Consider the following 24,599-nt stretch of genomic DNA (forward strand, 5'->3'; position numbering starts at 1 on the left):
TTGATAAATTTAACCTCACAAAAGTTTTAAAAACTTTTGCTCTGCAAAGGACGCTCTTAAAAGAATGGAAAGACCAGCTGTGCCTGGGTGGCACAGTCAGTTAAGTTTGTGCCTTCGGCTCAGGTCATGATCCCAGGGTCTTAGGATCTAGCCCCACATCAGGCTCTTGGCTCAGCAGAGAGCCAGGTTCTCCTTCTCCCTCTGCCTGCCACTGCCCCCCGCTTGTGCTCTCTCTCTCTCAAGTAAATACATATAATCTTAAAAAAAAAAAAAAAAAAAAGAATGTAAAGACCAGCTGTAGGTTGTGAGGAAACACTTGTAAATCACACATCTGACAAAGGACTTGTATCCGGAACGCATAAAGAACTACGGAAACTCGACAGTTAAAAAGCGATCCAACTTAAAAATGGGCAAAAGACGTGAACAGACACTTGGTCAGAGAGGATACACAGATGACAAGTAAACACATGAAAAGACACTCAACATCATTAGCTATTGGGGACATGAAAGTCAAAACCACAATGAGACCCCACTCCATACTTACTAGAATGGCTAAATAAAAAATTCTGACTGTACCAAGTGCCGGGAAGCACTCAGAGCCACTGAAACCCTGCAGATGAGAATGCAGAACAGTAACGGTACAGCCACTCGGAAAACAATTGGGCAGGTTCTTAAAAAGTTCACCTGATCCTTGCCATATGATGTGGCTGTTCTACTCCTGGGCACGTATCCCAGAGAAATGAACACTTAGGTCCATGCAAAGACAGGTGTGTTCATAGACACAGAGACATAAACGTTCACAGCCACTTTATTTGGGGCAGCCCCAAACTTAGAAACCAGCAAATGTCCTTGGATGGGTGAACGGATGAACAAACGTAGTGTATCCGTGCCGCGGACCATTACTCAGCAACACAAAGGAACAGATTATTGATACACACAACAGCTTGGGTGGATCTCGAGGCCACTATGGTGAGTGGAAAAGGCCCATCTTAGGGAGTCTACTGCATGACTCTGTTTTCTAAAAGACAAGACTAGAATGACGGAGCACAGATCAGTGGCTCTCAGGGCTTGGAGCAAGAGGAGGACGTAACTACGAAAGCATTAGCACGAGGGAGTTTTTGGGTGACGGAACTGTTTTGTATCCTGCTTGGGGTGGGGCTTAAGCAAATTACCGTAGATGATAGAATCCCTGGAACTGGACCCCAAAAGGAAGTCGATAAAAATGCAATAAAAAAAAGACGATGGGGGCGCCTGGGTGGCTCAGTCGGTTAAGCATCCGACTCTTGATCTCAGCTCAGGTCTGGATCTCGGGGTCTTGAGTTCAAGCCCCATATTGGGCTCCACACTGGGCGTGGAGTTTACTTAAAAAGACCATGGATGTCCTCCCATTCTCAGATAGCTTCTTTCTGCAACCCACACAGGCCACAGCCCTCCTTTATAGCTCCTTTGAATGGGTCAGAAGAGGCAGCATCCAGTGTGGAACGCAGCCCGAGCCAAGCCCTCGGTTTTGCAAGTGGGGGGCTGGCTGAATTGCAGCTCCACTGGTCCCCTGAGCAGTCGCATTGTACAGTGAACAACCTCTACCCATGTCCATGGGGGCCCAGAAGCTTTTCGGCTGTTTCCTTCTCGGTGTCTGTTCTCCCCCCAAGGACAGAGCTTTGACAGGCAGCCCCCAGGGGAGTGGGGGTGAGGGGTGGGCTGTGCATTAGGCCTGACCAGCCAGGCTGGGGCCTCTTGCTAATGGTTGTGAATGCACTTAGCGCTGAGGCTGCGGGCCGCTGCTTTCGGGCCTGGCGCTTAATGGCTCGCCTGCCAGGGGGAAAGAAGGATGGCCAGTTAGCCAGACACATGGCCAGGTTCAGATGGATGGAGGGGGTGGGGGATTCTCCCCCGCTGGGAAACGTCCCTCCCTCAGACATGCGGGGGGGGGGGGTCGTGAGCAGGTGCAGGGAGAAGGACCTTGCTGGAGAGGCAAGCTTTGCCTGAGCTCGGATGCTGGCAGAGCCTGTCGCACAGCATGCCTTCCTTGCTCATTGACTGCGGACGTATCCCTCCTTTGGGCCAGTGGACATCAGGTGGACCCAGCCATGCCTGCTCTACCCCAGGGAGCTGGGGATGATTGGTCGGGGTCCCAACTATTATTTCTGAGCACCTGCTGGGTTGCTGGCACAGTGTTAAGGGGTCTACCAAGGTGGCCATAATAACAAAGTCACCGGTAGCAAGAATATGAATAAGAAGTCATGTTTACTAAGTGCAAAGGAGGGCGGGGCCTTGACCCTCCTAATCACCCCACAGGCTGGTTCCTGTCTTCACCTTACAGTGCGTAAGCTGAGGCTCAGGGAGATGAGCCCGCTTGCCCTGGGGCACAGAGCCTGGGGCTCTGGCCAGGTGTCTGCAAAGTGGGACTGGACCCCTTGACCCATCGTTCACCCAATGAACTGTTTCAGCCTCTTCAATCCCATGACTGAACTGTTCTGAGCCTCAAGATTCAGTAGAGGTAAGAGGGCACTTTGCTTTCTCAACTCTTCCTATAGGTGGTTTTTTTAAGATCGGTTCAGGCCACATCTCCTCCAGGAAGTCTTCCTTGATCCCCTCCAGGCTGGGTCAGAACAAGTCTGAGAAATAAGATTCCTCACTCTTCCTCGGGAACCAAAAACAGGCTCACCCCCTCTGCTGTTGCAGGATGAGGACGGCCTCTGGGACCTCGCCAGCCACTGCTGCTACCCTCACTGGACCAGCTGACACCATGAGAAGGGCCGAGGGAAAAGAACCGCAGAGAAGCCAACGCAGAGCCTCGACCTCATGAACCTCTGGATCAACTCATGTCTGAAACCCACAACCACCGCCGCACTGTTTAGCACGTGAGCGCGTCATTCCTACTTCAATCGGACTTTCTATCTGTTGTCCCTGAGAGCGTTCAAACCGATACAGAAATTCACCAAACGTGGACAGTAGCCATTTCTGGGGGGCAAATAGCGAGGGGATTTTTATTCTCCACTCTGCATGTTTTCTATTGTCTGCAGCTTTACAATAAGCACGCAGCAAAATCAATGCTTCGTGTTCCCAGCTTGAGCAAACAAGTTGGCTCTGAGCTCGTGACTTGAAGAACCGGGTGGGGGACAGCGTCAGTGACAAAGGAGGGAACTGGGGGGAGAGATGGGGGTTTGGATATGGGGTGCGGGAGGCTTCTGTGGAGCCCCCCACGTTAGGATTTCCAGGGGCTGGTGCTCAGGACGGTGAAACCGGGGAGAAGGAAAGTCAAGTTGGGGGCCAGGTGGCAGGGCTGAGGACGGTCCCACACCACAGCGCATGGCCAAGGCCTTACTACTCATCAGTGGAGGTGATGATGTTTCTTCCCCCAAAATACTCCCTTTGGGGGCTGTCACCGTGCTTCAAGTACCCCCACTGTTAGAAGTGATGAGTAAGACCAGCTCTGAGTGGCAGAAGCCATCAAGCTGTACATTTGTTGGAAGTGGCCTTCCAGCCACCTCCTATTAGCACCGGTGGCAGGGACCGCTCCGATCCAGTTGACAAGTTGATTCCTCAAGCCTGAGTCGAGGCGGCGAGGATGGGGATAAATCACAGCAGAGGCACTTTCATCCGTGGCTTTTGCGGCTCAGAATGACGTCTCTCCTGAGATCTGCGCCGTCCTCCAAGGGCTCTGAGATGCAGGCTGCGTGGCCTTCTGCCTCCGTCTCACAGAGAAAGCAGCTTAGGCACAGGGAGGCCGAGCCACTCGTCCACAATCACTCAGGGAGGCAGAGATTGCTGGAATTTGAACCCAGTTCTCCTGCCTCCAGCAGGGGTGGGGCGGGGAACCGTTTGGGATGAAGGTCAGCCAAGGAAGCCTTGAAGAGACCTTGGGAGGGACAGGGGAGGTGGGAGTGAAGAGGCCCCTTGAAGGAGTGAGGGGAGAGACCCTAGGCGAACCTTCTGCCCAAGCCTCACATCGGCCCCCTGGCCCGCCACGTGTGCCCTCAGTGCCCAGTTTCATGCATTCCATTGATCATCACCTTGAACTTTTAAATATCCTCTTATGAGCCCATTTTCCAGGCAAGGAAACGGAGGTTCAGAAAAGTTAAGTAATTCGCCCAAAGTCACTAACATATGGAGAAATGGAACTCTCTGGCCCACTGGAACCCACAGCCTGTGCAAAGGCCCTGAGGTGGGACCCAGGAACAGGGGTAAAGAAGCCAGCAGGCTGTGGCCAGAGGGGAAGTGGAAGAGGTCCTCAGCCCCAGCCAAATCTTACTTTCTCGGACTAAAGCCTGGGGCCTCCACCGGATGCGGCTTCCTGCTCAGTGGAGCGCAGCTTTCCCACTTGCCGAGTTGCGCAGTGGGGGCGGGGGGGGGGGGGAAGAGTCAGGAGTCAGGAGAAGTAGCAGTGGCTTCAGGAGCGAACCATCTTTTTAATGACCCAAAATGCAAAGAAGTAGGCGGGGCCTGAGGGGGACTGCCTGCTCCCGGGTCCTTTTCTCCTGTCCGCTCCACCCAGGACCCACATCTCCCGGGGCCACGCGGCCTGGGGTGCAAGCCAGGGTGTCATCGGGGCGAAGTGGCAGGCAGGGCAGGGCGGGGAGGGCCGGAGCTCCCCATCTCACGCTGCTCCAGGGCGCGGGGGTGGCTGGGCAGTGTCGCGCCTGACGCCAGGGTTCGGGACCAAGCGCCCTTCCCGCGGGCTGGGGCCGGATCGCTGGGAGCGGGCGGACACACACACACACACACGCGCGCGCGCGCGCTCCCGGGGCAGGCGGAGGAGCCGACAGGAACCAAGAAGCGAAAGTGAGCAACCTCTAGTGAAAGAAACAGACATGCACAGACAGCCCGGGAACTGCTGCGGGTGCAGCGAGCTGGGCACGCCCGGGCGGCACACGCGGCGCGCTCCCGGCAGGAGGCGCGTGCTCGGCGGCCCCCGCGGACTGTCACTAGGCTCACGCGCGTCCCCGAGGCCTTGCGGCATCAAGGTTCCCGCCGCCCCTGGTTCGTGCCCGCCCCCCCTTCACACCCCGGCCCCAGGCGCCTGGCCCAGTCGTGCTGCCAGGTCTGGGCGTTAACCTTGGGCCCTAAGGGCCCTTTGACGTTTGGGTCCCTCTGCCTCTCCTCTCCCCACCCGTCTGCAGGAACTGTCCTTTTCCAGGGGCTCCCGGGAACACCAAGACCCTGCGGTGGTCGTTGCTCACGTGGCCTTGGCAAGAGGCTGGTCTCCCGGAGAAGGAACCTCCAAGCGACAGCCTTGGGAGGCCAAGAGCCACCGGCTGATGGGAAGAGCTCCCTGGCAGCAGCCCTGGGGCCTCGCAAGGCCCCCCTCCCCCAACCTTTCCTGCCCAGAACCAGCTTTTCCAGCTCATCCGCACTGTCAGGGTTCTGACTGGTGGGGGTTGTTTTCTACCCCTGGGGCCTGGGTGGGAAGAGTGAAGACGGAGAAGCTGGTCGCCATTCCCTCACCCCCTCCCCCAGAGGCGCCCCCGGGCCCCTCCCTGCTGAAATACAGAAACCAGGCCCTTCCTCACAAAAAACGCACAGACGCCAGGATTCATCAAGTAGGGCAAAGTAGCTTTTGGACAAAGCTCAGGTGGAAGCCGGGAAGAGCATGGCGAGGGGTGCTGAAGTCAGATGCCCTTGGTGGGCAGCAAACAGTACCAGAGGTGCTCCAGGCACAAGGAAGGGCGGGGCTTCTTCCCCGTGGTGAGCAGAGTAATGCGAGAGTGGGAAGATGCATCCCAGACTGTCTGGGGCGGGGTGGGGGGGAGGTCCCAGACTCCGACCTGCAGGGTGTCCCCCACTAAGCTAGGCTGCCGAGGGAAAATACCCGGTCCCAGCCTAACGGGAGACAGAGAAGTAAACAGTCAAAATACGGGGTGGTGAGAGCTCTCGAGCTCCAGGGAGGCATCTCGGAGGAGGTGACAGCCGACTGAGAAGGTACTCCCTGCATGGCCAGGAAAGGGGGGCAGGGTAGGCTCAGGAGGCTCCAGACCCCAGAGACTGCCAAGCTTGCAGGAAGTCTGAGACACCATCCCATCAAAAATGAAGGTGAGACCCCCTCAGAGATGGGGCTGCCTTTCCCTCTAAAGACGGAGAAACTGGGGGTCAGAGAGACAGAGCAAGCTGCCCAAGGTCACCCAGCTGTCTAGAATTGGGCTGAGCCCTTGCACACAGCAAGTGCTAAATAAATGAGGCTGTGAGGCTTGAAACCCAGGCGGCCAGATCCATGTCCACCGCCCCTCCCTCCCTGTCTTCCTATAGATCTTTACCGAGTACCTTCCACAGACACAGAGAGCCCCGTAAACAAAAGCGTTAAGATAATTTTAGCTATTGCTAAGTGGTGTGACAGTGAGTGACAACGGGGAAGTCTTGAGAGCATCGTTAAACTAGCAAAGGCCTCTCTGATGAGAGTTTCCCTGAGCTGAAGGACGAGCTGGAGCCGGCCATAAGATGCTGTGGGGACAGAATACTGCCAGGCAGAGGGAATGGCAAATGCAAAGGCCCAGGGGCAGGAACAGGCCCTGGATGTGAGAACAGAAAGGGAGCCGGTGTGGCTGGAGCAGAGGGAGGGAGGGGGATGCAGGCCACAGAGAGGAGTTTGGGCTTGATTTCAAATGCATACCTCACAGTCAAGCAGCGTGGAGAGGCCAGAGGCAGCTGGGATAAGCACTCGGCCTGAACATGGCCTGAACATCTGCTCTTCACGCCCCCGACTCCTTCGGCCGCAGCATTTTCTCGGAGCCCCGTGACCAGGAGGGGGGGTGGTAGTCACCCACCCAGGACAGAGCGCTGCTTTGGTTTGCAGTGGTTTTCCAGGGACTCCGAACCCTGTGTCCTCTGGGTCGCCCTGCTTTGCTGCCCCCAGAGGACAGTCACCACCGTATTGCGGTGGGCAGAGTCGCGGGGACACCCTCACCATGTCCCAGGCGCTGGGCCAACCCCTTTCTGGGTGTCCATGAGCTCGGGGCCCACTTTACAGATGAGAAGACTGAGAGAGGCAAAGGCATCCGGCCAAGCCTGCACGCTTGATGTGCTCTTGAGACAGATTCGAGCTCCAGGAGGCGTCTGGGCCCTGAGCGCGGCTGGCGGGAGGGCAGAACTGAAGCCCAGCTGGACTTAGAGTCTTTTGTGGGGGCCCCTGGAGGGGCTGGAGGGCTGGGGACAGCGGTCGGAGGACGCGGAAGCCAAAAGCCTAAAGTCAGGCTGCGGGTCCAGGAGAGAGAGTGGACTTGAGAGAAAGCCGCGTGGGCTGCTCCGACCCTGAGCAAGGAGGGGTGTGTGCAGTTGGCACAGGGGCGCACACACAGCGAACACACACGCGCACACACTGGCGTCTAAGAAGCCTGCACACGCACAGCGCCCTGGTACCCGCACACGCATGCGTGGCACGTGCTGCGCACATGAGCATGCATGCAGACACGCGCGTGCCCCACCCCGCGTGTGTGCACACGTAAGCGCACCTCAGTGCCTGTGCACACGGGCACACACAGCGCATGCTCGCGGAAACTCCTAATGGACCATCTGCACGATTCTCTCCTTAGCGATTATCATGGTTCAGTCACTCATGCAACAAGCATCTGTTGAGCCATTTTGGGGGCCTGCCCAGGGGGGTGGGCACTGCGGACCCAGCCAAGGGGACCCACCGTCCCAAGCCCACTGTCCCAGAGCTCCCAGTCTAGGCGGGGAGAAGATAGCCGGTAAACAGTGGACTCAGATCGTTCAGGACGTTTGCGGTTGGTGCCCTGGAGTAGGACAGGGAGCCGGGGTCCCCACGGGGCTGGACAGCTGTTTGGGGGGACTGCCCAGAGGAGGTGTGTCTCCATGTGTGAGGGGACCAGGGCTCGGTGAAGTGACACATCAGAAAGGAGTCTGGCTGGGAAGGAAGAGGCTGGTGTGCTGGTGGGGTCTGCGGGACCAGGTAGGCCCCCACACTGACTCCCTTTCTGTGTGAGCTCCCACGGGGGGGGGCACAGCCTTCTCCAGTCTGTGTCCCCCCCAGCACCCAGCACAGGGGCGTGCCCTGTCCCTGCAGTACGGGGTCCTGGCTGGTCTTCCATCAGCAGCTAAGGGAAGAAGGGGAGGTCAGGGGAGTAGCCACAAGAGATGCCTTATCTCTCCTTGTCTCCCTCCCCTTCCCCTCTCTTCTCAGCCCCTCTTCCCCCATCCCCTCCCTTCCTTCCTCCCTCCCTCCCTCTTTCTCACACACACAGCCCTCAGTCTCCCTATCTGGGCAATGGGTGGGTGCCAGCACCTTCCTCATAGCGCTGTGGGGGGAACTGATGGGAGACTGGTTCATTGGGGGGTTTGGGTCACTGCCCTTCCTCTAGGGAAGGACCAGCCTGTGCTTCGCACGTGGCAGCAACACCCCCACAGCCTTCCCCTGCACCCTGTTGCACCCCATCTCCTACCACACACACACATCCAGCCCCACGCACCCCCTAGAGCACGCCCCACTCCATGGACCACACGTCACCCCCCACCACACACACACACACACACACACACACACACACACACACACACGGCCACCTTGGGCAGCCGGGCCAGTCACACCCTCTCCACCAGCCAATCTCCCCGTCAAGTCTGGGACAGTGACAAGTGCACGGCCCGCGGACCCCCCCTGACCCCGGCTGCAGGGCTCACTCATTGATCCAAAGATGCTCTTTCCTTTCCCTCAGGCGCGTCTCTGAAGGATGGAAAAATCGATGCCCACAGAAGAGCGGGTGCAGGGAAGGTACGGACAGCAGCGCTGGGGAGAAGACCAAAGGCAGGGGGGAAGTCAGGCGCCTGGGGGTCCCAGCGGCTGGGGTGCTGCTCCCCACCTCCCAGAACAGACTCGGAGGCAGGCGTGGTCAGCACGGGCCTGACTGGTGTGGTTTTGTTTTGTAATATTTTGTTCTGATGACAAAAGCTACCTATATTCATTGTAGGAAATAAAAATCACCCAATCCCTCCCCAGAGGTAACCTCCCTGTTAACGCACATAGTAAATCCTTCCAGCCTTTTTTCTCTGCACATCGAATGCACTTTTTATTTTTGCAAAACTAGGCTGTGCTCGGTTTTTTTCACCAGCATGCTCCTGGGCCGTTACGGGGCGCGCCATCCCTGTGTCTGATGGCTGTGCCACGAGTCATCCCGTCCGATGGTGGAGGCGCTGCTCAGGGCCGGGGGTCAGGATCTTGGCCTGTTGGCTATGTGACCTCAGGTAGGTGGCCTACATCCTCTGACCTGACCTTGGTCCTCCTCTGTGCGGCAGGGCTGCTGGTGCCTGCCAAGGGTCCAATGAGAGAAGAGGCAGAACACGCTCGTTCCACGCGGAGCACGTCGAGAGTGTTCCATCGGCTGGGGGTAGTGCTGTTTTTTATCTTTATCGTTACCCAGCCAACCCACCATTATGTCGCCACTCCTCTGTTAGCTGAACATGGTGACTGTTGATTCAATGTCTCTTAAAGGGCTTCAGTGAATATCCTTGCCAAGAAATCTTTGACAAATCCACAATGACTAATTCTGAGTGATTTCTAGGAGGAAAGTTGTATACATGTTAGGACCTGTGTTCTACATGCCCCCACGCCCTCCGGAAACCTTCTGGTGACACTCTTGTATGAGTTTCCTAGGGTGACAAATGACCACACTTGGGTAGCTTAAACTCACAGAAGTGTATTCTTTCGCAGTTCTGGAAGCTCGAAGTTCAAAGCCAGGTGTCGAAGGCAGGGCCACGCTCCCACCGAGGACTCCAGGGTAAGGTCCTTCCCGCCCCTCCCAGCTTGTATCGGCCGCCTGTGCCCCTTGACCTGCGGCCTCTTCACTCCAGCCTCTGCCCCTGCTCTCCTCCCCTGTCTGTCTTCTCCCCTGTGTGTCTCTTACAAGGACACTGTCCCGTAATCCAGCATGATCTCCTCATCTCAAGATCCTTAATTTAATTACATTGGCAGAGACCACTTTTCCAAAGAAGATAACATTTCCGGGTTCTGGGGATTGGGACATGGTCATATCTTTTTTTTTTGGGGGGGGGGGCTATCATTCAACCAACTACCCACTCCTACTGAGGAACAAATTCTCTTTGCCCTCACCACAGAGGACATTCCCATTTTTAAAAAATGTTTGGCCAATTTAGTAGGGTAAAAAAACCCAAAAAACCAAACAAAAAACCCCCTTAAAGTACTTTCTTTTGCTATTAATGAAGAGGAACCTATTTTCAGAGGCTTTTGTTGGTCATTTGTATTTCCTATTTTCTTACTGACTCAGGTCCTTTGCCAGTTCCCTGTTGGGTATTAGTGATGAAAGAAAACATTTGCCAACTTAAGCTGTCTTTCAGCTAAACTGTCTTTCAAGACTAAGAGCAAAATAAAGGTGGTTCAAAGACTCAGAAACTACCAAATGAAAGATTGTCTGAGGAAGAAGGAAACCAAGCCCTGTGTCAAGTATGTAATGAGCCCCGAGCAAAGATATTGAAATGTGGGTAAAATCTAAGTAAGAATTTACCATTCAAATCAATAATAATGACAAATGTAGGCTCAAAACAAGATCAAACCAAAATATAGGCAATCGTACATGGTGATTGGAAGGTATGACTGGAGTGAAATCGCTCTGAGACCTTCACTGTCTAGGACGAGGGTGGGGAGAATTGATTTAGATCGTGTTAAGTCAATCGTACGTGCTAGAAATTTAAAGATAACCTCTAACAGAAGGTTAATGGAATGCATAACTTTCAAACCAATAAAGGGAAAAGGGAAATAAAGAAAACACGATCGGTCTCATAGAAGGCAAAAAAAGAGGAGGGAGAGAACAACACTATTGATTTTTGTGTTTTTGTAGGATTATGTGTTATTTAATAGTTTTTATCTGCTCCCCTTGGGTTTTCAAGTAAACAATTACATGCTCCAAAAATAAGGATAATTTTTTCTCCTTTTTAGTCATTGTTCTTTAATTTATGTTTCTTGTCTTATTGCATTGTCTCAAAGTTTCAGAGCCATGTAAAATTATAGAGGCATCATTAAGCATTCTCACCTTATTCTGGACAGTACTAAGGATGCTCCCAACACTTTACCATGAAATGTGATGTGGACTTTTGGTTTGAGACAGATACTCTTTGTCATTGAATCAGTCAGGATACGTTAGATTCGGCTGCAGTAACAAATAATGTCACCATCCCATGGCTTGAGAGGGGTTTATTTCTGTTCATATTAAGTCAGCTGCGGGTCCAGGCAACTCTCTCTCAGTTACAGCTGTGACTGGCTCGTACCCCCACATCATCAAATGCTCACCTGCTTGCTGCGGCAAGAGAAAGAGACTCGGAGAGTCTTGTACCAGGAATTAAGGGCTTCTACTTAGAAATGACACAGATTACCGCAGCACATGGCCCTGCCTAAGCCCACTGGAAAGTGTTATCCCAGCCTGGAAAGCATCGTAGATGTCACCATAAGCACGTTAAGGAAGCCTCCTTTCATTGCTAATTTTATCCTTAGGTCAGGACCCCCCACTTCTCTAGGAAGTAGCTCTTTCCCTACCTTTTCAATTTACGCCGTAGTAATAGATTTTTTGGTTTTCTTCTACTTGTCGAATTGGTTTGGGTTATGCATATTTTCCAATAAAACTATCTGTTTATTCATATTTTCAAATTTATTATCATAAGGCTTCACTTAATGTAATTTGATTTTTAAAATATTTTTGTTCCTATTGTGCATTCATTTCTCTCTGCCTATTATCTTTGGATCTGCCAGAAGTTTACCTAATTTATTAGACTTTCCAAAAGAACAAGTCATAGATTTATCTTTTATTTCTGGTGGGTTTTTTTTCTCTTCTCTAATTTATGACTCTGTTTTTTATTTTTATTGACTTCCGCCCTTTCTTATTTAAGAAATTTGCAATGCTGAGCTATGAATTTTCCTCCTTATAACATTTTAACCACCTTCCCATATGTTTAGATATGTGGTATTTGCAGTGCTATTTTTTTTTTTAAATAGTCTGTCATGTCGGTTCTATTTAGACTTATTCACAAAAGTGGTGTTTAATTTTCAAATGGTTGGCTTTTTAATTTAAACTTTTGTTAATAATTTCTAGCTTAATTGCACGGCGGTCAAACGATGAGGCTTTCGCTGTATCTGCTTTGGGGATTATATTGAATTTTTCTTTATGGCCTAATATATGATCAATTTTCATAAATGTTTGATGGGTTCTGGCACACAATGAGTATCTTTTATTTGTAAGGTACAAAGTTCAGTTATTAAATGAACCTTATTAATTCCATTTTTCCAATCCCACACAAATGTGTTGGGGGGATACGATTTAAAGATGTCACAATCAGAAGTGTGTTAAGTCTTGTCTGGAAGTTGTTTTTTTGTTTTTCGTTCTATGTGCGTCTAAGTTAGTGCCCCCCTGGTTGGGTCTAATGCTGTATAGGGCATAAAAGGACATGACGACCAGATCTTTATTCTGACTTGTACTCTTTATCCATACAAATGACCTTCTGTCTCATGTCCGGATTTTTGCCTCTGATTCTTTCTCTGCTATAAATATTACCGTTTGCCTCGTTGGACTTGAACTTGCCTCCGATAACTTTGCTCCGATCTTTCATTTTTCACCTTTCCGTGCCCCTTGGTTTGAAGCTTATTTCTGGTAAGTGCTGTAGAGTTCGTTTTCCATCTTGGTTTTTGTTTTATCCAATCTGAGAGTCTTTGGTATTTTACTAGGAAAACGTCGTGCATCTACGTTCGTAATTAGCATTGACCCGGTGGTGGTGAGGCTCGCTTCCAGGAGGAAGCTGGTCTCAGCCTGATTCCTTCAATCCCGTGGCTGCTACCTTTTGATTCCTGCATTTTGTTTTCTCTTTCTGAATCTTCGCTTTAGTCTTTTCCAGACTTTGGTCAGTAGATATTTTGTTTCTCATTGCGCTAGAAAGTTACCTGTAGCTTGAAAAAGCCTCATTTGTAGCTGCCAGGGCATCTGAACACAACTGGAAAGGGCGCCTGGTGAATTCCTCTTATTTAGGGTGTCTCGAAGGGTGTCCCGCCCGCCTTGGACTCATGTTGATGTGACTGAAAGCTTCAGATCCAGATGGTTCGATTATTATTTTTCCATTCTATGATTTGTCATTTCACAATAATTTTTGACATTTGTATTCAGTCTGGAAATGATATTTACAATAATTCTTCTGACTCGCTGCTTTTTAACTAGTTTCAGTACTGATGCCCAGACTTTTTAAGCCACGGGGTTATCATTCTTAGACTCCCAGCTGATGGGAGCATATCTCTCCGTAATAAATGCTTCAGTATTTCCCCCAAACCTCATAAACACGGCTCCTTTATCACTTAGCATCCAGTGTAACACAATCTAAACCGGCCTGGGTTTATTCTTTCCTTCCTGGAGGCATGTACAAGTTGTCCTTATTTGCATAAGTCACACACTGTTTTCCAGAACATGTCTCGATAGAAGTCTCTATTTATTCTCCCCGGAATGCAGTGAACCTTTCCAATCCGCACAGTCAGATCTTTTTGTTTTGTTTTAAAGCACAGGTGAGTTTCCATTCATTATATTTCTAAGTCATCTCCGATCCTGGCCTTTTTCTTCAAGAACCCCCGGTGCTGTGTTTGCTGCCTCCTCATCCCTGTGAACTTCTCATGCTTTGTTTTCGGCTCTTGTCTTTTTAGAAGCGTCTCTAGGTTGGCCTCTCCATCCCTGATCATGTTTTCTGCATTATAATTTCTGCTTTTGACTGCCTCCAGTGCAGATCTGCATTTTGCTTCTGTGCTTTTTCCCTTCCTTGAGTCCTTCTTTCTCTCCCCATCTGCATCCGCTTCCTAGGGCTGGCGTATCAAAGACCACAACCGGGGTGGCTTACAACAACAGAAACTCTTTCTCTTGCCGTTCCCAAGGCCAGAACTCTGAAATCAAGGTGTTGGCAGAGTTGGTTCCTTCGGGAGGTTCTGAGGGTGAACCTGTTCCATGCCCCTCGCCCAGGTTCCGGAGGCTGCCGGAAATGCTTGGTGTTCCTTGGCTCATAGCCACACCACTCCTGTCTCTGCCTCGAATCTCCACGTGGCCTCCTCCCTGCGTCTCTCTCTCTCTCTGTCTTCTCTTCTTAGATAGAAACTTCTCGCTGGATTTGGGGTCCACCCAGTTCATCCACGGTGATCTCATCTTGTGATTGTTAATTATATCTGCAAAGACCCTTGCCCAGATAAGGTCACATTCATAGTCACCAAGGGTTAGGACTTGGACATACCTTTCCAGGACCACGGTTCAACACAGTCCCCCATCTGCATCCCTTCCCATATCCCATGCTGCCTTTTCAGATTTATCCCGGCTGCCCTGTGGTTCCTGCTCCTCTCTGGTGAGGCATGTTTTTCCATTAAAGTGGCCACACTGTTTCCTGACGTTTCCGTCTGGTTCCTTCGGGAAGCCTCTGCCCGATCTTCCGTGTTTCGGAACACTGATTCCTTCTCTGTGTTCTGCACACGTTTCATCCACCATCTTTTACTGGTGGTGCTTTTTCTCCTGGATTGTCCCTCAAATACAGTTAACATAATCCTCACTCGGAGACTGTAAGGAGACGGGGTGTGTACGTTGCCTTTGCTCCTTCCTCTTACTGCTTGTGTGATGGCTAATTCTTATCCTCAGTGTTTGGTCTGGGCAACAGAATCAAGTAGGCTTTGCTCAGTCCATCTCCCCATTCCCTACAGGTTTCTGCCAACTGCAGGTTGCTGAGCGAAAGCGGTATCTGCTGCTGCCTGCTCTCTGGTTCTTGGATATTCTGAACGGATGAAGTCCCAGCATGCACTGCTCCTGGGGGGGTTTCCTGCCCTTCCGCCACCCCCCACATTCACGTTTCCTTCCCAGAATACCATGCACCATGAGAGCCACCTGCCCTGCCCACCCTCTCTGAAAGACCAGGGGACATTTTTCCAATAGCATCTGTGGGAGAGGGACAACTGTCCAGTTTTCAGACTGCCATGGAATCCAGGTCTCTGAGTGGGGGACACATGAGGGAGGAGGTCTGAGCACCTTCGCACATTTGTCCCTGGTCTCTGTGTCCTGAGGTTTCTCTGCAGCACTGTCCCCGCCGTTATGCTCAGTATGGCTCCTCCCAGATGCTGGCGCGAAGTTGGCAGTTATTCCCCACGCTGAGTGAGGTTCTGTCTTTCTCTCTGCCTTCATGAGAATTTAATGGAAAAATAAGAACAGCTGTATCAGGGGGTTTCTCGTTAGATGCCATTTTATATGGAAGGCCACAGATTTTGTGTGTGGATGTGTTTTTTTTTAAGCCCAGACTCACTCATTCATTTACATTTATTTATTCCAAAAAAAGTGCCTTCACTGCTTGGCTTCGTAGTGGATGTCAGGATAAATCAGCCAATAACCCAGAAGCGTTTTGCGAAGATGCAGGAGCCGGGGAAAGGCCCGCGCCCTCACCCCTTCCTCCCCCTGCCCGGCAACGCTGACCTCCCCAGCAGCCCTTCCACCTCGGAGACCTCGTTCCTGGGCGCCCAGATCAGCAGTCTGTGAAATCAAACACATTTATTGAGCACCTGATTTGCTCCAGGCACCGAGTGGTTCTAGGGGAGAGCGAGAGAGAATCCCCGGGTTCCTGCCCTGCGGTGCATGGCTTCTGTCTTCCTGCTTCAGAGCCTGGTGTCCATTGGTTACGATGCTTCGTAATGGTTATTTGGTTAAGAACCTCACTAGACCCCTCCCAGACCGGCACCCCACGAGGACAGGGACAGCGTCCCTATCCTTGGTAGCGAGCACAACTCAGACAAGGGCAGGGCTGCCTGGAGGAGAGGCCACCGGAGCTAGGCTTTGATAGGGCAGATAGGAGTTCGGTGAAGATGGGGTGGGGTGGGGGCAGGAAAGAGGGGTGAAATCTCTTTCTCTGGGGTCTCCTTAGTCCAAACCTGGCACTCCCTCTTGGCCTTGTTCTCACTGTGGTTTCTGCGGCTACACAGAGAAGATACCTCTCTGGATCTTCTGAGAGGCTGAACAGCTCCGAGGTCCGGGTGGTCCTGGGGAGGGGGGGAGGATGAGGTCGATGTTTGCCTCCTCTGGGTTCCCTTTGTTTGGCTTGCTTCCTCTTCTTTATCTTTTTTAAGCAGATAGGAGTGGTGCCCAGCCCACCGTGGAAGCCTCAGGGTTGTCATTACTTTTCCAATGGGCCCGTTCATGGCTGGGTCTCCTGGACGTGAACCAAAAGCCATTTGCTTCAGAGGCAAGATTTGAGTCAGGCCCAGCTGGGTTTTCCTATCCTTTATTTGCCCGATCCTATTAATAATTAATGGTACAGTAATGAGAATTGCTTTTAATAGAATCTGCTGCCATCACTGCATTCTGTCCCCCGCCAAGGGTTTCCCCCAAAAGGATTCATGCTCACAAGCCTGAGTTTCCTGCCACGGGCACCCCTGGGAAGCGGAAGGTCCCCTGCTGTTGTCCTTCTCAGCCCTTCCTCTCCTGGGCCCGAGCCCCACTCCCCGCCCCCCATCCTGGAAGCCTCTCTCCCTCCTTTGCCATTTCCTATCTGCCCCCCTGAAGCCCCGCCCACCATCCCCTCGAGGTTCCCGCAGCCAAGTGAGGCTGCCCCATCCAGCCCAGCCAAGCGTGGCGCTGTCACGCCTCATCTGTCACCAGGGCAAACGGGTCCCATCGGGCAGGGACAGGGCAGGCTAGAAGCTGCTGTGCACTCAGCCCGGGGCGGGCATGAGACCCACACAGCGCGCACAGAAGCCTACATTCTGGACGACAAAGCCCACCGACAGCAAAGGCCAGTCAGAGGGATGTGGGGGAAAGGTTGGGTCCTGGCTTGGCCACTGTCCATGGCATCCGGGGACAGTGTTGTCGACCTTGCCCCAAGTCTCCACTTACTCATCTGTGCAACAAGGATGGAGATGGGCCCTACCGCCTGCCCTTTCCCAGAATGTGCCCGGGGAGAAAGGGAGCGAATGCGGGGGAAGTAGAGTTCAGGGACCTCCTTAATATTCGTGCCAGGACAATATCCATGATGTGCCCAGGGTTTTAGCTATTCATGACGCTATTCATTGTGTTGTTATTTACGACATCGCAACTTGGAAACCACCTCCGTGTTCAGTAATAGAGGACCGGCTTAGGAAGTGTGAGCGTAGCAACGGGGCACGGGGCTGCTTTTGGAAAGGGCGGCTTTGGGACTGTTCCCCAAACTGTACTGGGTGGAGGAACCCCCCAGGGGATGCTGGGAAATGCATGTTCTGGGGATGGGGGCTGAGATCCTCCACTTCTAACAGCTGCAGGACCGGGAGCACCCTCTGAGTTCCGAAGGGGCAGAGGCTCTGGGCGGTGTAGACGTTTGGGTCCTGCTGGTGGGTGGAAAAGCCAGGTTGCAAAACAGAGTGTGTTCTGTGATCCCCTTGCTGGGCTCAAAGCAGAGCCCGCGCTCCACATTCATTACCAAGTCTGGAGGCTAGGAGCTCAGGCGCTCAAAGTGCTTCTAGATGGGTGATGAATTATAGATAATTTAAAATTTTCTCTTTGGTTTATCTTAATTTCAAAATTATCCACAATTAACATGTATTACTTTTGTAAATGGAGAAAAATGCTATTTTTTTAAAAAAAGAACAAATGTTCTCTTCCCTTCCCTACAACACAATCAGGGTAATATTCAGCCTGGAACGACGGGAATCCTGAGAAGACGCGGATTCTGGCCTCGCTCCAGAGTCGGCGTGCAGGGCCGTGGGCTAGACCAAGCAGCCCACAAGACTCCAGCGGCCCCGACTCAAGAGCACGTGCTCGACGCACCCAGTGTCCCCCTGTCCCCCACAACCCCTGGGAGGGGACCATCACCATAGCGGCTGGTAGTAGGAACACCACTTTACAGCCGAGGGAACTAGCGGTTCTGGGAGGAGAGCGAGCTGCTCTGGGTCACCCAGCCCCCTCCACCCCCCCGTGGGGGACATGCAGGGAGCCGGGAGTAATGGGGCCAGCTGGAAGGAAACCTCTTCCTCTTCGAAGGCCTTTTTGGGCCACTAGTCAGGGCAGCCTCACCAGAAAATCCAGACAGACAGGTGCTGAAGCGCTCTGAAAATTAGCTGGCGTTTCTATGTCCCAGGAGAGGCAATGGGGAGCCAGTGAATGTTCCGTGTGAAGACGAATTGAGTCCGGTTGTGAGCAGTGGGTGCAGAGGGCTGCTGCTAGGAGACCCAGCCGCAGGCGTGGGGTGGCCACGGCAGGCCAGGCTGGGGGGTGCACAGCAGCAGCGGCAGCGAAGTCAACAGTGGACACCCCGTGACCTCCTATGCCATCCAAGGACGTGAAATCACTCCTCACTTAATCCTTAGACAGCCCTAGGATGGCCCTGCTGTCATTCTCCCCATTGCGCAGATGGGAGAACTGAGGCTCATGGGGTGACACAGCCAGGGTGGGCTCCCAGGTCTGCACGACTTCAGAGTGGGTGCTCTTCATACAGTGCTCCGCTGCAGAGAGAACCGAGGGCGGGAAAGGAGTGGGGTGTGGGCAGGAGGGGGTGCATTGAGCCGTACTTGGCTGGCAACCCCAGTCCCTGGAAAAGGCTGGAGCAGCAAGCACTCTGGGGGGTAAACGAAGGAGGAGCAGACTGCAGGGTGCAGGTAGATGTGCGGTCCCTGTGGAGGAAGAGAGGCTGCGGGGCTGCGAGAGTGAGAGAAGGAGAAGAAGCGGGTGCTGGGAGCATCGGGTGCGTGAAGGCTTCTAGGACAGACAGTGAAGTGTGGGGACTCGCCGTCTGTGGGCAGCATGGAGGGGCCGGGATAGAAGACCCACCCAGGCACCCCTCTCTCTCCAGGGTGCCCTGGTGACCCATACCCCAGCTTCGGCTGCCTGGAGTACCTGGCCCCTGTTCCTGCAACTCCTGCCCTCCCCCACAATGGGGCTCTGGCTGGAATCCCTGGGGGGGGGGGAGTGCGCCAGCTAAGGCAGGGGCAGCGTCTCATACAACCCTCCCACCAGCCACTCAAGGCAGGAACATCACTGGGGTCAGAAAGAGGGGGAAACTGAGGCCTGGTGTCCTGTGCCCGAGCTGGAGCGTGGTGGGATCCATCTGAGAACCTCAGAGAGTGGCCCTAGGGCCCTTGGGCTGGTCCAGGCCAAGGAGGGAGGGCTGAAGAGGGCAGCACTTTGTGACTTCTGCTCCCCAGGAATCAGCCCTCCCCTTTCTGCCTCTGCAGGAGCAGTGGCGGCAGCTGGCCCTGGACCAGGACCAGGAGGGGGAGGGGAAGCAGCCAGCGGAGTGGGGCAGGGGGACAAACCAGACCTCAGAGCTCACTGGCAGCACTCCCCTGCTCCCTGGGGAAGGACTGCAGACAGCCCACCCTGCACGGGTCATGCAGGCACTGCACCCAGCAGACGCAGCCAAAACTGTGCCCCACCCATTGGGTCCACTCTGCCAGCAGCCAGGACCAGGCTACACCTAGGCCGTTGTGGTCGAGACCTTTGGGCTGGGTCTCCGGCTCTTAATTCTGTGCCTGGTACCCAGCTACTCCTCACTGAACCTTATGCAGTGGGTACTGTTACCATCCCCATTTTACAGATGAGGACACTGAGGCCCAGAGAGAATGACGTGAGCCAGAGCCTGAAGCTTGCTGGGTACAGGGCCTGCCTCCCCCGTAGACCTCCAGTAAAGACTGGCCCCTTGAGAAGTGTCCTCACCACAAAAAGGCCTTCATCACCGTACGTGAGTGGGCTGGAAACAGAGGCTCAGCCTGGGTGGAGACTGGGGCAAGGTCACACAGTCAGGCAGCGAGGTCCCTTCACCTGCCCCCCAACTAGGTCCCCACAGAGGGGAGTGCCAGGACACCCAAGGGAGGAAGCCCCTTTCTCAGGGTCAGGAAGGAAGAAGGGGGGGGGGGCGTGATCCAAGGCTGTGGTCATCTGAGCTGGTGCGACCAGGCCCAGCCTGCCGGGGGAGATAACCCTGGCTGGCAGGTGTCCCAGGAGGGTGGCAACAGCCACAGACAGACCCAGCTTCATCTCATCATATTCGTACATGGTACCCTGGAGGCTGGATCTGGAAGTTCTGGAGCAGTGTTGCCCAAAGTGGGGTGCTCAGAAGGAGCCCCAGGCCCTAAGCCTCCCAGGCCTCATATCTCCCACCCAAGATGTGACCCTCTTGGCCAAAATTGGCTGGGAACTTCTACAAGCTCCTTCCCTATATCGGAGCCAGGCATCCACATCAGAATGTGAGGGCTCTGAGAAGTCCTGCAGGACAGAACCCTACTTGACTTTGCTTAATCCAGCCTTTCTTACAAAGTATTTAGCCACAAACTCCACCTTTTCTGTGAAGTACATATTAGCTAGCGTCTGGGGCAGGATAAACATGGCCACAAATTCTTTGCACTCCCATCATGGGTGGGGGGCTCCCTTCCCTCTGGCTGGGCCAGGAGGCCAGTAGAGCCTGGAGGAAGCGATGCCAGAGCCATTCCTTAACTGGCCAGGCAGCTTCACCTCCTGCCTCTCGCAACCTTGAGCTTTGACATAAGAAATCGGTCTAGGCTGCTGGAAAGGGCAGAGGAGACCCCGAGATGAGGGCACCTGGGGCACCCGGCCCACTGGAGCCTTCAGATGACCCCATCTGACTGTGGCTGCAGGAGAGACCCCCAGCAGGAACCTCCCGGCTGAGCCCCGTCAACCCCAGCATCACAAGAGAGACTGAGGAACCATTGTTGGAGGCGAATTGTCACACAGCAGCGGATAACTAGGGAAGAGCATCCTGCAGGACCGCTCTGCGTGGACAGGAGGTGTCTGCCCCCCAACCCTCACTACCCACCACTCCACGCCAGACCTTCAGGCCGAACGACATTCGGGCGCTCTTATGCTTCACCATGCCCCTGATCAGGATATGTATGCCCTCCACCTGGAATGTCCTTGGCCTCCTTTTCCACTTGGGAAGATCCTTCTAGACTCGGCTCCTAAGAGGCTTCCACTTTGAAGACTTTTCTCACAGCCGTCAAGGCAGCCGCATCGTCCCGAGGCTGGGATCTGCCTGGGCTCACACTTGCCAGCTGGATGAACTCGGATGGGTGCCTGGCTCTCTGGGCCCCAGGCTTTTGCATGAAAATGGGGATAATATTGCTAACAACTGCATGAGGCTTTTGCGAGGGTTAAACAGGATCAGGGTAAAGCAGATAATACGTGCCGGATAAACGGTGGCCATTATTAGCTGCTCCGCGCCTCCCCTGCCACGGCGCCTAGTGCTAGGCGTGGGGTCATCGCGCTCTGGCTCCCCAGAGACCAGGCCCTCGCTCCCGCCAGAGCGGGTCCCCCCTTCCCCCACAGATCCCTGCCCACTGCACCCAAGCACAGCCTTCGTGAAGTTACAGTTACAAGAGAGGTTTGGTGGAGGATGAAAAGACTCTGAGAATCCTCAACTATTCCACTTGGAAGAATGCCCAGAAAATAGGGAACACAGCTCCCTTATTTTGACTGAGGCCCAGAGAGGTAGAGGGCCTTGCCCGAGGTCACACAGCTCACTCTGGAACTGGATCCCAGGCTTCGGCTCCTGATCCCGTGCCTTGTCTGACAAGGGGAGCTCAGAGTCTCAGGGACGGGTCCTCTCTGACTCCTCTAAAATCGCTCGTGCCCTCCCTACCCTTGGAGCCGCCTGGGATACAAGTTGCTCCACAGTCTGGCTATGCCGTGGGACCCACTCACGGTAGATGGCACGGCCTGACCGAGGGTCCTCCCCACCCTGCTCTTTTCTCCCTTCTCTCCCATAGATGCAGTCAGAGATATAAGTGTCCTGCAACCCCAAAAGGCCTGGGGGAAACCCCAAACCAACATTAGGGAAAAGACGGCAGGATGTGTTCAAATGGCCCAGTCTGCAAGTGTAAAAGAGACCAGCACGGAGGGTCACATGGAGGGTCGCACGGTGGGCCGGTGCTGCTGAGCCCACCCATTGTACAGACGGGAGACCTGAGGCTGGTGAGGTGCATGGAGCCTGGGCCCCAGAGACTTGGCTCAAAGCTTTAGCACTCCTTTTGGTAGCTAGGGAATCTTGGGTGTGTTACGTCTCCCGGCCCCAGCTTCCCCATCTGTAAAATGGGAGTGAGAACACTTCCACCAGGGACCCACTCAAGCATGGCGAACTCTGGGCCACATTGGGCATCTAGACCCACTCCCCTCCTTCCACACCTGACAACCGCTCACCACCACATTTCCACCCTTCCTTCTGGTCATATTCTAGGTGGGTCCAGGTTCTATATACACTTGGGGGGTCCTGGGGCTCTGAGGGTATGTGGCAAGGAGACTAGAACCTTTGAAGAGGGCCACAGGGTTCTGGAGAAATCCTTCCTGCAGAACAGCTGGTGTGGGCAGGCCAGGCCTTGGGTTAGGGACCTGCAGGCCTCAGACACAGTAGGTGGTCCACTTGGGAGTGTCAGGGGAGACAGGATGAATTTCTGTGTTTGTTGCACAGAATGGTGTGTGTGTGTGTGTTACATTTGCCCAGTATGGGGGGGGCTGGGGACAGGGAGGGATGGCCCTGCAGCTGTCCCCAGCCCTGGGAGAGCTCTGCCGGCCACACCTGTCCCAGCCACTGGAGCAACCCCAGGACCCTGATCTGGAAGGATTGCTGCAGCCAGCTTCAAACCGAGCGAGTGGGAGCCCTGGCAGCGAGGCTTAAAGGGGCCGCTACAATGATTAAGAGCCACCTTTGTGGGGGCGCCTGGGTGGCACAGCGGTTAAGCGTCTGCCTTTGGCTCAGGGCGTGATCCCGGCGTTATGGGATCGAGCCCCACATCGGGCTCCTCTGCTATGAGCCTGCTTCTTCCTCTCCCACTCCCCCTGCTTGTGTTCCCTCTCTCGCTGGCTGTCTCTCTCTGTCAAATAAATAAATAAATAAATCTTAAAAAAAAAAAAAGAGCCACCCTTGTGGTGACTCGCCTGTCCTTCCCTGGGGGGGAGGGGGTGTTCCACCAGCCCCTTCACCATCTTCCAGTCTGACCACCAGCCAGCTTCAGGAGGCAAGGAGGAGCTGGTAACAGGGTTGTGCTCCCACAACCAAATCAGAGTTCTCATATTAAATAACACTCGGTTTTAAGTTGCAGGGAGTGGGGGTGTGTGTCAAGAGACCCTTTCAGCTGGTGACCCTGAGGACGCTGCCTGAGGAGTCCTCCATTATTAACGAACATGCTTCCCTCTCCCCAGCTCTCTGGAGCTTATGTGTCAGGCCCAGAAAGAGCTTCAGGAGAGGGGCTGGCGTCCAACTGGCCGGCCTAGGCAACCACGCCATCCCTCTCTGGGACTCAGTTTCCCCACACCTGGAGGAGAGGAGAGATAAAGGGAACAGATGATACAACACCAATACAAACCGTTGAGTCAGGTGCTGTCAGGGGCGGGGTCACCTCTCGCCCAGGTCCCGGCTCACGGAAAGCAGGCCCAAGCAAGGGAATTTGGTTGAGCTTGTTAACGGCCGTGACTCCCCCAGGTCCCTCTGTGACCTCCAGGGCTTCCCGTCTCAGGGCCTCGCTTTTCCATCTGTGAATGAAAGGGACGGACGGGGTGACGGCGACCGGCCCGCAGGCGGGGGCGCAGGGACACACCGCGAGGAAGAGACCCAGGGGGGATTAGAACTCAGCTCCACCTCATTCCACACCCCCAGCTCTTAACTTCTGCTCTGTGGGCCCCACTGCCCCACCGATTGATTAACTGGTTAACCGGTTGACCGATTACCTGCCGCGGAGCCGCCTCCCGGCCAGCTCCCAAAAACCGCCCCCTCCGTCCCCATCGCCCCGCCAAGAGTCTCCAAAATCCCACCTCAGGTGCGGCCCGCCGCCGGGCAGGGGGCGTGGTTGGGGCGTGCCCGGGGCGTGGCTCCCGCGTTCCCCGCCCCCGCCCGCCGGAGTCGGCTCGTTAATCTGTCGCGGCTCCGCCAATCGGCCGCCGGTTGCCGGGGAAACGACCTCTCCCCTCGGAGCCTTCAAAGGGTTTCCCCCTCCCCACCAGGGTTCCATCCGACCCCGCTGCCTCCTGCCCTGGGAGGAGCGGGCGGGGGCTGGACTCCCGGACCTGGAGAGACACCCACCGACCCAGAGTCGGCGAGACACGTAGAGACAGAGAGAGACAGGGCTTAGAGACGCACGCAGGCAGGGGAGACTCGGGCAGCGGACGACGGAGCTGGAGAAAAGAGAGACGCAGCCACGAAAGCACACCCCCGCCCCCACCCCAGTCGCAGAGGCCGAGAGGGCGACTGGGAGAGACTGTCACAGCCACGTACAGAGACAACGAGGTGGAGGTCCCCCCCCCCAAAGAAAAGACCGGGGCCAGCAAGGGGGAGAGCGTCGGGAGGGGGCGAACTTGTGAAAATAAATATTTATAAATTGAGAGTTTCTAAATTCTTTTTGCATTTCTGTAGTAAATTATTCATCTGTGTATCTCCCTCCCGCCTCCTATCTGCTTGGGGAGCTGCCAAGGGGGGTGTTCCTTTCTGTGCTCTTGCTCCCCCCCTTCCCTTCCCCCTCTTCTCCTTCCTGCCCCTTTGTGCCCTCCTACTCCCTCTTCGCCCCACTCCGTGTCCTATTCCCCCTCTCCCCGCCTCCCTCTCCTACCCCCTCCTACCCTCTCCATTTCCTCCCCCTTCTCCATTCTCCTCCTCCTCGGTCCCTCTCCTCCCCCCTTTTCCTCCCCCTG

The 24,599-nt window shown here is 54.3% G+C and overlaps 1 long non-coding RNA gene across 1 annotated transcript; it reads right to left on the reverse strand.

Annotated features, from left to right (window-relative positions):
- Window positions 1-16,445: 16,445 nt before the first annotated feature.
- On the reverse strand, window positions 16,446-23,715 carry LOC123775737 (uncharacterized). Its single transcript, XR_006775148.2, has 3 exons — window positions 23,643-23,715; window positions 23,282-23,447; window positions 16,446-18,412 (listed from the first exon to the last, which is right to left on the reverse strand). It is a non-coding gene; the product is annotated as an uncharacterized LOC123775737 (long non-coding RNA).
- Window positions 23,716-24,599: the final 884 nt, after the last annotated feature.

The sequence above is a fragment of the Ursus americanus genome, chromosome 18, assembly GCF_024610735.1.
Source record: "Ursus americanus isolate L20-20 chromosome 18, mUrsAme1.1.p, whole genome shotgun sequence".
Lineage (NCBI taxonomy): Eukaryota > Metazoa > Chordata > Mammalia > Carnivora > Ursidae > Ursus > Ursus americanus.